The following is a 12431-nucleotide window of genomic DNA, read 5'->3' as shown; positions in this document are numbered from 1 at the left end:
GTTTTTTCTTTTGTTGTGCATTACTAAAAGATGACTGGTTTTATCTATCCAGAACTTTGTTGTGTGCCGTGAACATCCCTCTTTGTACTATCAGATTAGTTTTATTGGGGGATCAAAGATAAGTGTTTTTCTGTGATTTTTAAATATACCAGCTCTGGAAGCTCAGCTAATAGAACATAGATATTCAGGTGACTCCCCAGAAATTAGGACAAATATGCCAATGCTAATCTTATGCTAGCTAAGTATTTAGCTCATTTTCTCATAAGATTTTTAGATAATGGCTACTAACTTTGCCTTGACATTGCTAATTCACAAAAAAGTGCCAGATTGTGAAGAACTGTGCAGGGCCTTGAAGCTGGAATTTTTAGGGGTTTGAAGGTTATTATTGGAAAAGGTGTATGTAGTTTCTAAGCTTTGCCTGTTTCGGTGGAGGAGGAAATATTGTCGTTTTAGGGATGTTGAGGGATTATATGTTGTTTATCAAAGCTGTTACATATTTGCAAAATGTTTCATTAAATCAAATTTCTGGTTTTCCGTTTGATGACAAAATGCTTTGGCCAAGAAAAGATCCCTGTTTTTTTTCTGAGTGTCTTCAGATGTCTTGAACTTGTCTCAGAGCCATCAGTACTAACAAGGAAGTCTGTAGCTAGTCCCACTGTGTCAGGTAGCATAATTTTTGGAAACCCTCTCATTGATGGAGTAATGGTTCTCTCACCAGAAAGAGGTGCTGTACCATCGTGGTAAAGGATGGGGACGAGGGGGAAGCCAAGTAGTTACTGTGCTGGAAAACTGCAACCTAGAAATTACTGTTGTGACTCATTAGATGATTTCACCTGGAAAAGCATAATTATATCCTGTCCCCACCTCTGTTTTACTCAGGAGAAGGACTTGAACCACTACTGTGTTTGACAGCTAGATGACCTTTTAGTGAAGTATATGGCTGCGTCAGCTCTGGCTCAACAATAGAAGGGCATGAATTCATTTAATACTAGTATTACGCCAGAGGTCCTGATATCCTGGCTTGATCTTTGCTTTGGTTTCCATTTGTGTTTTAGTGCTATGCTTGTAGCCTGTGTGCTGGGTACAAAATTGTGGGATGCGTCTCATCAGCCCTGTCAGTGGAGAGATGCTTCTCATTTCATGAAACTTTAGACTCAAATCTGATTTCATTAGTTAAGACCTGATATTCCCCAAATTGCCTGATCCATGCATGGCTGTTAGCCAGTGGTGAAGGTGACAGCTTCCATCAACATGTGCTTGAGAAGCACTGATGTATCACTGTGATTGGAGCATCAGTGGATCCAGTTTTGGTGGTCTGCTGTACTGTGCAATGATTGACATACCTCACGTGAAATACCCGGTTTCATTTTAGACTTTGGCTCTTTACAGAATCACAGAATCATCCAGGTTGGAAAAGCCCTTGAAGCTCCTCCAGTCCAACTACGAACCTCACACTGACCGTTCTCAACTCCAACAGATCCCTAAGCACTTTACTTGCAGCCTACACTGTTATGGTGAAGTTCTGCATTATCCAGCAGGGTGGTGGGAAAACTGGACATGTGGAGTTCTCCTTAAGAGTATTTTCAAGCAAAATGAGTGCTTACTGCTGAGTATTAATGTAAGCCAAAATGTCTTGCTAACATTTTTTTTTGTCTTGCTTTTTGTCTTGCTAAACATTTTTTTTACTGAGAATAAATTAAGTCAATATCAATGTAGCTTCTGGAATGTGCAGACACAGCTGAAGGTTGGTGCTTTGGTGAAGAAGAAAGGGGTTTGAAGATAAGATGGTAATAAATAAGACAGTTGGGCCCTGTTCTTGAAGATGGGACAAATTAAAACAAACCAGCTCAAGACACAGCTGCACAACACCTCCTAAACAGACCTTTGTGAGCATGCGTGAGCACTGAGGGCAACCAGCAGACACGGTGAGGAAGACTACCAATGAGCACCAGGGACCCCTCGAGACCACCACCCAGCAAGAAAGTGCATGCATAATTAGGACGCAGATATTGTAATTAGTTCCAGGAAATCTAATGCATATGTAACTCATTTCTCAGAAAAGTTATGAATATGTATAATGTCACTGTATATTAGCTGCCACTTTTAGATCTGGGGCACGCTCACCTTTCTAAAGCTATTCTGCTTTCTAACACTCCAAAACGAGTCTTAGAGAGTTCCTCTGCCAGCTTTTACGGTAACATTATGTGCTGGTTTTCAGTAAGTCTAACCTGCAATGAGGAGTATGGCTGTACAAAAAATCCTACAGGTGGAGGAAAGTGAAAGGGAGAATATGCAGCAAGCAAAACCAGAAAAATTAAACACAGAAAAAAGAAGACAAATGAGTACAGCGAGGTGAAAAAAATTGATTTATCTGTGTGTCACTGTGACAGCTGCTAAACAGATGCTTGAAATGAAGAGAGGAAAAGCTCAGGGAAGTTTGTGTTACATTTATTAATATGCCTGTCTTGCATTGTATTCCGTGGCAGAAAAGGTCTGTGGGCATGACTGACTGTGGGGGAGAGGGAGTTAGGCTCAATAGACGTTTCTTTTTACTGGAGCTGTCTACACATCTGCATGCTCCGTACAGCCGTAGGCCTTCAGATCTCTGCCCACAAGAGAGTGGTGTTGAGCCATCCACTTCCATACCAGGTATGAGGGTTCAATTTACAGGTTTTTTTTAATGTAAAGTACGTACGTTTTAACCTCAGTGCTAGTTCTGACTCACAAATAAAGTTTGACTTTTCTATCAGATATGCTTTACCCTGAAATGAAAAAATGTAAGCAAATTGGTATTCAAGTGGGGTTTTCAGAGTAGATAAAGAAACTGTGTGTGCTCTGGCTACTGCATCACCCCCTACAACTCCCTGAAAGGAGGGTGCAGAGAGGGGGGATGAGTCTCGTGACCCAAGGAACAAGCGCCAGGACAAGAGGGAATGGCCTCAAGCTGTGCCAGGGCAGGGTTAGACTGGCTCTTAGGGAGTATTTCTTTCCAGAAGGGACTGTTGGGCGTTGGAATGGGCTGCCCAGGGCAGGGGGGGAGTCCCCATCCCTGGAGGGGTTGAAGAGTCGGGTTGACCCAGCGCTGAGGGATCTGGTGGAGTTGGAAACTGTCAGTGCTAGGTTAACGGTTGGACTGGATGATCTTCAAGGTCTTTTTCAACCTAGATGATTCTGTGAATCTGTGATATTATACCTAGCTTATGTGTTCCTGCTTTTTCTTTTTTTACTGGAGGGGAAAAAAAAGAACCACAAAACAACAGACAGACATGAAATAGTTTGAGCCTGATTACAGCCAGGGCTGATCATGCAGTGCTGATGTGCATGTGCCGTGGCTTCCCAGGTTGTTGCGGATCATAGTCTGCCAGATGGTGTTGATAGGGCTCTAAGCATATCTCTGGTTGCCTGTTAGTTATTAATTAACAGCTGATCAGGAAATTAAGGGAAGTCTCTGTGCAACTTCCTTACCAAATGCTGCACCTGAAGGCTTTTATGAGCCTGTGAAACAGCCTTCATTTAGGCTATCTATATTTAGGCTATCTAGATTCTCAAAAGACCACAACCTGTAGCAGCTCCCATTGGAAATGTTGGCAAGTACCTCTTGTCCTTTCCAGTTCAAAATAATTGCTTGGGTTGGTGTGGACCATAGAGGCATTTCACAGGGAGTTTAATTTTCTTGAGAGTTAACCAGCTAGGAAAACTGATTTGAGACAGTGCTGGAGAAAGGAGGCAGCTGGTGCCTCTGACCAGCTCTGTTTGACCTCAGTTGAGCTGCGTTGCACCAAAGGAATACTGTGAGGGGTTTTCTGGGCCTTATTCTTGAGGAGGCAGGAGAATATCTAGGTATGTCGGTGTATGACCAGTCTTTAGGCACCTTATGATTGCTATTCTGATAGGGAATTTTGCCCAAGTATTTTTGCATGCATTGCTTTCTAAATTAATTTATCTACTGAAAAATATATCACTGATAATTTATATACACATATATCCTCTGGACTAAGTAATATTAGTACATTACTCCTTCCTTTTACCTCAAAAGAAAGCTTTACTGCCTTCTGAAGGCTCCTTGTACTGAATTTGGACTGAAATTTTTATACTCTTAAAATTCAGCACAGCTTTTTTGACTCTAAAAACTGCCCTTCTCAATTAGAGATCAGCAATGTCCTGAGTTCTTTCAAGATTAACAAGCATCTCTTAAGGTGGAGCAAAATAAATGCATATGAGCTGGTGATGAATCTTTTGAAACTGATCTATCTCCTAAGAGGTTTTTCAGTGAAAAATCTCAACAGAGTGTGGCATATCATTAAAAACATTTGAAAAAACAGAGGGACTAAGTTAAAAGTCGTCCCGTGTGTTCTTTTTAGCCTGTTACTCGGTCAGCTCTACATCTAAAAACAGGTTCAAGAGCCATACAGACCATGTGGTTTCACAGTTTATCTTATGCACTAGTCCAGGAGCCCTCCATCATCAATGTTTTATTCCATATAGCAGAAGTTGTGTCTACTTGCACATTATAATTCCTTTATGTTATTACGTGGCATTTTCCAATCCTTCAGCAATCTCAATTTGTCAAAACCATATATTGCTTTTTTAAAATATCGCTGCTCTTTATTTCTTGATCTATCTTTATTAAATGCTGTACTGAATGTATTCCTGCGTATGATTTTCATGATGCCTGAGAAGAGAACAAGCGCTAGCCAGGACTCTTGTTGCCTGAATGTATGGACAGGAATCGCACTTACAATGTACGGGAACTGACTCCAAAATGGTCCAAGGCTCTGATGAGGCTGCCCGCGTGCTGCTGCTAAATCAGGCTTTCATCTTTCGAGGCGTGATGCAGTTAGTGTATTAGAGACTCTCATCCTGTCTCCTGTGAGTTGCTGTGCTGGGCTGTGTCATGTTTGACCACATTGCCTACATAAACTGAAATTAAATGTTTAAAAAAGAGGGAGAGAAATAAACATCTTTCCCAGCCGGGGAATATTTGAGTCCCGTTGGGGAGGAGCTATTTTAAAGCTCAGACTGAGGGATGGCTATTTTTGCCCTTCAGCCAGACGGACTCAGCTAATGGTCTATATTGTTCAAAATGTTTTGTTGACCAAATTCTTAAAGAGAAGAAGAAAAAAAACAGGAATAAGTCCTTAAACCAGCAAGAGGTAGACATGGCTCTAAACTAAACAGATCTTATCTGTACCTGAACCCTTCTGTAGTTTGGGGCTGCGGAGATGGGCTTTGTCTTGCCATATTATTCAAGGGTGTATTTGCTTTAATAATGAGACACACAGATTGAGGTCAGCATGGCTATTTTAAGGGCAGTTCTGCTGGAAGTACTCATTTTGTACAAGTCGTGCAGTCTCCAAGTATGGCTCAGAAGTTGGTGGTTATTTCACTTAATCATTTCAGACACGTTGTGCAGTTAGGTAGGCTTTTGGGGAAGCATAATGCAGAAGCAGACAGTTACACAGCGGAGTCTGCTGTCAGAATAGCATTGGATGTTGTTGTGGCTCATCTACCTCGTTGCTGATGTTTCACCGAGTACTTGCCATAAGACTGCCTGTGCAGATGGATTTAAGTCTTGGGGTGAGGGGGTCAAACACATTTTGTGTTACGGATGGATGCCGTTTCATTCGCTATTGAACCTGATGGCCACGAGAGGTGGCTCTGCAGCTGTTTGGGAACACCATCTAAGTGGAGAAAAAAGCCATATCCGCTTGTGATGGGAAAGTTGATGTAAAAAGCCTGTCAAGACTCACAAAGGAGTTTGTCAAGTCTGTTTATTTAATGAGTGATGACAAGCAGCAAAGCCTTTGTCCGTAAGGAGACAAAAATTGTGCAACATTGCTCTTAATCTGTTCCTTGTTGATTCAGGAACAGAATGGGCTTAGCCTGGAGTATCAACATCTGTCATGGTCCTGGTTCTGCTGCTGATATTCCATATAGCCTGTAAGTGGCTTGTTTCAGCTCTGATGCTGGCTCCCTCTTGCTCAAAAAACAAGCATGGTTTTGTGTAGCTAAACAAGCCCTGCCCTGCCCCTGGGCCCCTCTTACCCTGCCTCCAAGGCAGCATTTCAGGGAGCTTCCCTCCCTGCTGGGGGCTCCAGGATGGCAGCTCTTGTGGTTTTTTTCACTTGGCTGAGGGCAACTAGGCTTTTCCTTGGAGAGGGCAGCTGCTCTCAGGGGTTTGCAGGGCACTGGAGGGTTTCGGTATCCACCATGGCATTGTGCCCCCGGCTTCTGCCCTGGGTCACTGCTCCTCTCTTCCCTCAGGTTTTACCCTTGCTGCGTGCATCCTCGACTATATGCAATTGCCTCTTCCTCAAATAGAAATAAATACTGAGGAGCATGTGTTATTCGTGACAGCATATGAAGGTCAGGCTACTATCTGCATGTGTGATGTCTCGCTGCTTATGGCCTCTCGCAAGACAAAGAAATGTCTGTGGGTGGGTGGGTGTAATGTCTGTTGTTCAGCAAGCGACGGGTTTAAAAATACCACTTGTGAATTACCTGATGGGAGCAGTTTTAGAAAGCAGTCCACGCCTGGCACATTTTAGTTCTCTGGTGGGAAAGATATTTGAAGAGATGTTTATATTTCAAAACAAAATTAACTAAACGTGAAGGGAACAGGACACTGAGAGGGGATAAATATGTTGTGAACTCAGGCAGCATCAGTATTACAGTAGCTGGTGGTTTTCATTGCAGTCCCAATGCCTCTTCAGGGTAGCTCAGGTCATGGGATTTGTACTGGGGAGAGGGGAGCAAAGGGGCGATGAGATGGGGTGAGCTGGGAGGGGAATAAGCAGGCCACTTGCTTTTCGCAGGGTGACAGGGGCCTTCTCCGAGAAGGGAGGAGTGAGGAGAGAGAAACACTCTTGCCATAAGATGTCCAACGTCTCTAGCTCCTCCAGCACCAGAAACCCATGGGCTCACTTCCCCTTTAGGCAAAGGTTTGGGTTAGTAAAGGCACAACGTAGTTGAGCTGGTTTAAGAAGTGTGTCTGACTGGTCCTCAGTCAATTCCTTGGATTTTTACACATTCTTTTTTATGGGTTCTAAACTATTTTTTGAGTGAAGGCTTCGTGGACATTGTGTTTACTCTAGACATTCAAGATGTGTCTCACATAGTGAAACTTTGTTTTCTATTTATTTAATTTGTTCGTTATTTACTTTTATTTGAAGAGCTTTGTTCAATCATTTCCTTGCCGTTGCAGAAACTCCTTGGTAAATTATACAGTATATAACGGTACTGTTATAAATGTGTTTCCATTGCTTTTTGCCTAAATGAAGTAAGGATAAGGGAGTAGAGCATTCTTTTGATAGCCCTTTTTTTATGTCTGTTTCATTATGTTTTATTAAAAAGGTTTTAGACATCTATCTTTTAATCAAAGACTGGTATTCATTTCCAAGTACCCTTCTCTAGTGCTATAGCAACAACTTCCTGTCTGAACAGAGTTATGCTAATTTCAGTGCTGAAAATCCAGAAATAGATGTGGGGAGAGGAATCAAATTATAGTTTTACCGTGGGATGAGGTGGTGGGAAGGAGAAGGATGCTGCACCTTCTCCCTGCGTGGGCACGGCTGCCTGTCTCCCTGTGCTCAGAGGGAAGTAGGATGTAAACTGGGAGCAAACAGACCACCGTGCGGAGGCATCACCTTGCAGGGAGCTGTGACTGTCACCTCCGTTCCCTGTTCAGCTCCTGAGGTCCACAGCCAGAAAAAAATACTGTCAGCAGCACCACACATTGTGGAGCAAGAGGTCCACGGCTGTCACATCAGGTTCTAATCATTACAGAAAAGGAAAGAAAGAATAATAATTCAGAATATTTCTGCATGTAAAATTCTCAATACTATACATTTGCTATCTTCTTTGTTACCCCTAAAGCCAGAAGCCAAGGCCTAAGCATCAATGAGCTGTGCGTAGCCAAGGGGTCTGCAGTGCCCACCCCGTGCTCATCTCTTGCCCCCAGCATTGTGTCCCGCACCTCCATCATGGCAGCATTTCCCTGTGTGGCATCGCTGCATTGGTGTCGTGACTGTAAGCACCTGGGCAACTAGAAAAATGGCCATCACAGCCAAACCTAGTACAGCACACACAGCCAGCGGGTCAGGAAAAGCTCAGGAAGAGCAAGCCTGGCTGGTGTCAGTCCCCAGTCTGCGCCAGCTCCACAAAAAGCTTACAGCTGCTGCTGGCAATGGTGATGCCATGCTGCAGGGCTGCCCTGCTACAGCACGTGGCCATCACGGGCTGGTTTTGCTAATGGATCTACTCTGGGAAGTAGATTTTCTTGAAAGGTTCACAAAAGTGAGTGTTTTTTGATGATGCTTGTTCGAGCGCACTGTTTGTGTTACTGCTCAGCCAGGTCTCACGAGCTTTACTTTGGGTTTTGGTTTCATTAAAAGGAAAAAAACATTAGGAGGAGAATCAGACCAAAACCTCCCTTTATTCACAGAATCATCTAGGTTGGGAAAGCCCTTGAAGATCATCCAGTCCAACCATTAACCTCACACTGACCATTCCCAACTCCACCAGATCCCTCAGCGCTGGGTCAACCCGACTCTTCAACCCCTCCAGGGATGGGGACTCCACCCCTGCCCTGGGCAGCCCATTCCAACGCCCAACAGCCCCTTCTGCAAAGAAATACTCCCTAAGAGCCAGTCTGACCCTGCCCTGGCGCAGCTTGAGGCCATTCCCTCTTGTCCTGGCGCTTGTTCCTTGAGTCAAGAGACTCATCCCCCCTCTCTGCACCCTCCTTTCAGGGAGTTGTAGAGGGCGATGAGGTCTCCCCTCAGCCTCCTCTTCTCCAGACTAAACCCCCCCAGTTCCCTCAGCTGCTCCCCATCAGACCTGTGCTCCAGACCCTGCACCAGCTTCGTTGCCCGTCCCTGGACACCCTCGAGTCATTCAATGGCCTTTTTGGAGTGAGGAGCCCAAAACTGAACACAGGATCTTCCATTTATTTTTCTGTTGTGTGTGACAAGATGTTGGAGGGAATGGAAAGATTTGAGCTTGCCTGCTGGAGCACATTAGTCATATGAAGAGATGACAGTTGTGGGCATGGGCAAGATTTGAGTGTGGGCTGGGTGGTGAAGTGCTTAAGGCCACAATGCTGAGAGGAATACAGGTGAGATGGATCAGCTCTTGTGATTCTGGCCTGATTTTTTCAGCGAGGAATGCCAGGTCCTGATGAAGACAGAGGATGCCCTGGCACATAAGCTGGAGTGATGCTTCCAGGGATGTTCCCGCCCCACGCGGCTGGGCGGACAGAGGAAGTCCTTTCATGGCTCTGCACTCCCATTTGGGCTGCTTCTGGAGAGGTGCCTGGCGGAAGACAGAGGTGGTGACGCCACTTCCTTGTAGAAAGCCACAAAGTGTACCGTGTAATTACATCTGGGCAGAGCAGGACTGCTCCCATGGCACAGGCACCTTACAGTTAGCATACGTGACTTGAGAAGGCAGGTAGTGCTGGACCTTGCAGACATTTCAAGAGGCACGAATAATAGAAACCCTCAGGAAAGGTTTTGTCAATGACTTGAGCCCTGAAGTTACTAAAAAAAAAATAATGGGGAGCATTGTGCACCTGCCCCAGCTGTGGGACTGTACAGATTGGGAACAGGCAGCGGTTCTCGACCCTGCCTTCCCCTGCCGGTACTTTGCTTGCATTTGTTTGCATCTGTTCCCTGCTTGGTTATCAGACATATCTCCACATCTTTTTGTTTGTGACTGGCTACGCAAAAATGTGAATTCTATGCATGAGGGTTATTGCTTATCCGGTATTCATTTCTTACGAGTGGTTTTTTTTTAAGATTTCTGCTTGTATTATGTCCCATGCAATATTATTCTATGCATTCATCATGCAGAAAAAAAGCATTGTGTGACAAAAGGGGTTTCCAGGGGTAATAGTGAAGAGGAAATAGCCTGAGTCAAATGGTTGCGATTAGCACGTGCAACCACACGTACGTAACTCCTTTGAGGTGTACCATTGAATTCAGCTGGAAGTTTAACAGAGTGTGAATATACTTGTCCAGCAGAATTAGTCTGTTGTGTAAGACTTCAGTCTGTCATTTACACATGCTCATTTAAGTTGATTGGTACAGAATTACAAAGAGCAACTATGGGGGAAAAAAAAAGCTTTATTCATAAATAGATCAAACGAGGATGGAACTCTCACGTTGTTGAGACTGAACAATTGATCCAGCCCTATAACCAGTATCTGAATCAAATGGATTCCTGGGGTGAATAGATAGCAGATCTTCTAAATCTAGCTCTTAAAAGCAGTAAGATTCAATTCCTATTGCAGTCCATGCGAATGTGGAGCAGAAATGCAGGTTCCTGTCTCAGAATTGGGGGTAGCTGCTGCCGAGTGCTGGAGCGATGTTCTTGAGCTGCCTTTCAGTGCGCTGGCAGTGCACTGTGCAGAGCCTCCCCGGGAAATGCACAGTGCAGACAGGAGAAACGCTCTGCCTTTCTGGCTGGCAAGGGCAGAAGGACAGCCGGGGGGCTCCTTAGCTATTGCAAAGCTGTAGGCTTCACGCCTGCCTAGAGCGTTTGTGGGTAAGCAAGGATGCATTTGGATCCCTCCTCCTCCTCTGTCCTTCATACTCCAAGCAAGCAGGCAACTTTGGACTTTCTATTCTCCTGCCTCTTCTGCCCTGAGCATCTTTTCCTGGAAGGTTTGACTCCCTTCTCTGCCGTGGGACGAGCAGTTCGGCTGTGCGCAGCGCGGGTGCTCAGAGGGGAACTCCCACAATGCGTGATGTGGTCCTACAGTTGGGCTTGGTTTGGGCTTTGAACAATGAGGGTTTAATTACTTTGTAAGCACAGAGGGAATGTTGCATATAAAGAAATAGGTCTTCTTGACTGTTGGAAAGCACTTCTGCTGTCCCAGAGATTTAATGTCTTCTGTCTTGCTTTTATTTTCTGTGGTTGTATAGGTTGAGAGTTCTCTGGTTTTGGGGGGGATTTGGGTTGTTTGGATTTTGATAGTGTTTTGGTTTGGGTTTTGGTTCTTTTTTGGTGTTTTTTTTTTAAAAAAGTCATTAACATTTTGAAGATTTAAAAAAAAAAAAGATGAGTAAGACTAAGGAAAAGCATTAGGGGAGAACATCTCAGCTCAATAATTTCAGGGATTTACCTCATTGCAAACTGGACAAACCTGGAGATATGATCTATCACCCCAAGCCAGACCCCTCTTTCCACTGGGGCCATCTGCAAGGAGTGTGCAGACCTTGTCACAGCAGATGATGCTTTAACTATGGGGCAGGCTTTCCCCTCACAGGGTTAGTCAGGGATGGGGACCATCTCTCTGTGTTGTTCCCTGATGGAGTTTTGCACTCTGTGCACCCAGCAGGCTGGCTGAAGGCTGGCCTGCCCCAGCTCCCAGCTGCTCAGCATCTTGGCAGGATGAAGCTTGTAGTGGAGAAAATTGGCTTCTGTCCTCTGGAGGTATGAGCCAAATTGCTGCTGGTCTCTTGCTCAGGGCTGCATTGATGGTGTCTATCCAGCTTTTCCAGGCTCCTAGGGGACTGTGGTAATGCTTCCTGTCCAGCTACACTGAGCAGTGATAAATTTAGACCAAGTGAGCCATAATGACAGTACAGGAATTGGAGAAGTGCTGACCACCCTCCAGGAGGAGGGTCTGATTCTCTGTACAGACATCTTCATCCCTCAATCTGCCAACCCTGTCCTGACCTCTCTGCCCACTCTGGGCAGCCTGTGCTTCTGCATCACCCGTTTGCACTCGTCATTTCCTTCTGATGGGTTTTTTTCCCTCCAACAAGAAATCAGGATACTGTGAAACATTTATAGACATCTAACAGGCATGCACAGTGCAGCTGGCTGTACTTCAAACCTGCAGCTTGGAGCAGGTCACCCCAAGCTGCCAGCTGATGCGAGGGCAAAGCCAGCCCCAGCTCACTGCTGTGTTTTATTTCCCGAGGGTACTGACATCACGCTGCTTAGCCGGTGTCTGGCACAGATCTCTGAAATTCCACTCAGAGCGGGGGCGACCGCAGGGAGATGGCTGGGTCTGTTATTGTTCCATTTCCAGCTTGTGATTGACAAATACTTACTGCTCCCACCTCCCAAGGGACCAACTTCTGAGTAGGGAATGACTGGAGGAGATACTGTGCTCTGAATGAAATTTTAGGAGCCGTAATGACCCATTGCTGTTGCTATGATTACTGCTGTCAGTGCTGAGCTGTTGACAGCTCAGCCCAGTCACACTGGGGCTGCCCAGTGCCCGCAGTGTCAATACCAGTCCCCGATGTGGGGCAGAGCGGGGCGTCTGTCCCTGCCGTTATTTTGACCAAGGGCAGCAAGCTGCAGTAGTGCCTGCGTGCAGAAAAACATGTTAGATCTGACAGTGGCCAGAGGGAAGCTAGGCACCTGGTCCACAGCTGATGAAGTCATGGCCTCAAATTAGTGAATTTGGCCAAGTT

Source organism: Strix aluco, chromosome 4 (assembly GCF_031877795.1).
Source record: "Strix aluco isolate bStrAlu1 chromosome 4, bStrAlu1.hap1, whole genome shotgun sequence".
In the NCBI taxonomy this organism is placed as follows: domain Eukaryota; kingdom Metazoa; phylum Chordata; class Aves; order Strigiformes; family Strigidae; genus Strix; species Strix aluco.
The sequence above is the reverse complement of the archived record's forward strand: the minus strand, read 5'-3'. Positions refer to the sequence as shown.